This window comes from Aplysia californica, unplaced genomic scaffold, assembly GCF_000002075.1.
Source record: "Aplysia californica isolate F4 #8 unplaced genomic scaffold, AplCal3.0 scaffold00478, whole genome shotgun sequence".
Classification (NCBI taxonomy): Eukaryota; Metazoa; Mollusca; class Gastropoda; order Aplysiida; family Aplysiidae; genus Aplysia; species Aplysia californica.
Genome location: NW_004797748.1, coordinates 164,659 through 165,952, shown reverse-complemented (window position 1 = coordinate 165,952; position 1,294 = coordinate 164,659).

Sequence of the window (1,294 nt, the reverse complement as noted above, 5' to 3'; positions counted from 1 at the left end):
TTGTTGTTGTTGTTGTTGTTGTTGTTGTTGTTGTTGTTGTTGTTGTTGTTGTTAAACCAAAACAAAACCAAAGCTGTGTTTGTTTCATGTGGGTTGTTGGCGGGTGCTCTGGTGTGTTTACTTCTTCTTTTCTATCAAAGATCTATCGTCCTTATCTCCCCTTCTTCTTTTTTATGTTTGTTACTCTCTTGTAACACCTCTAATCTTCTTGCGCTCATATGACCTTATGCAGTTGCGAGTGCCGTAAAACCTCTACTAAAACTTTAAAATGTGTTTGTTTCCCACCACTGGAATAGCGTACCAACCTTTCCGCCTTTCACCACTAAAATATTTATTTGTGAATACATAAATTATGTTCTTAAACAGTACTACTATCAGGGCTATTATAATGTAAGGCATAATAAATATGATTAGAAGCACATACATATAATAACATTATACACTTGTTTAATAATATGTTAAAAATGTGCAGACGAAAGTGTAAATATAATATGTGCGTGGATTTATGGGTATATTAGGCCTATCTCTGCGTGCATGTGATGATGTAGTTTTCCTTTCAATAGAAGAAAAAGAGTTTATTAAACAATAGCGATAAAATAGTAGATCTACGTCGAACAACAACGACAGTAACTATAATGTTTTTTCAGACAAGTCTTGGGTAAACCTTTAAATCAGAGCAAACAAAAAGTACAAAGTGCTACAGAATATCTGTTGCGCTCTATATGCCACACTAAGATTATATTATCATAGCTTTGCCTTATAATATTATCTAAACTGTGTACTCTGACATAGATCTAATTCCGGTTCGCCATGGATAGAGCGTAACATTAACATTTGACTCTAATTTGGAACCAACTGAAGGGCAATGAGAGGAAGGTTGTGAACGCACTCGATAGTAGCCCGATTCCCCCCCCCCCTTTTTTTTTTCAAATGCGCGCTTGAGGTGCCCACTAGCGCAGTGGCAATTTTACAGAGCGCAAAGAGCGACGTCATGACATGCCCGGTCTAGGACATCCTATATATATCGTTATATATGTATATATATATAATTCAAGTCCAATATATATATATATATATATATATATATATATATATATATATAATTCAAGTCTAAGGACGCTATCAAAACTTAACGTCAGTGTGGGGGCAATGTGAATGTGAAGTGTGAAGTCAATCAGCGAAAAATACGAAAGCGGAGTTAACAGTAACACAAATATTCGAAAGCGTAATAATAATAGCCTATTCTTCTCGTTGTAAGAAGTTCAGGAAAGCCCGGGAAGTCACTGTTCGCTAC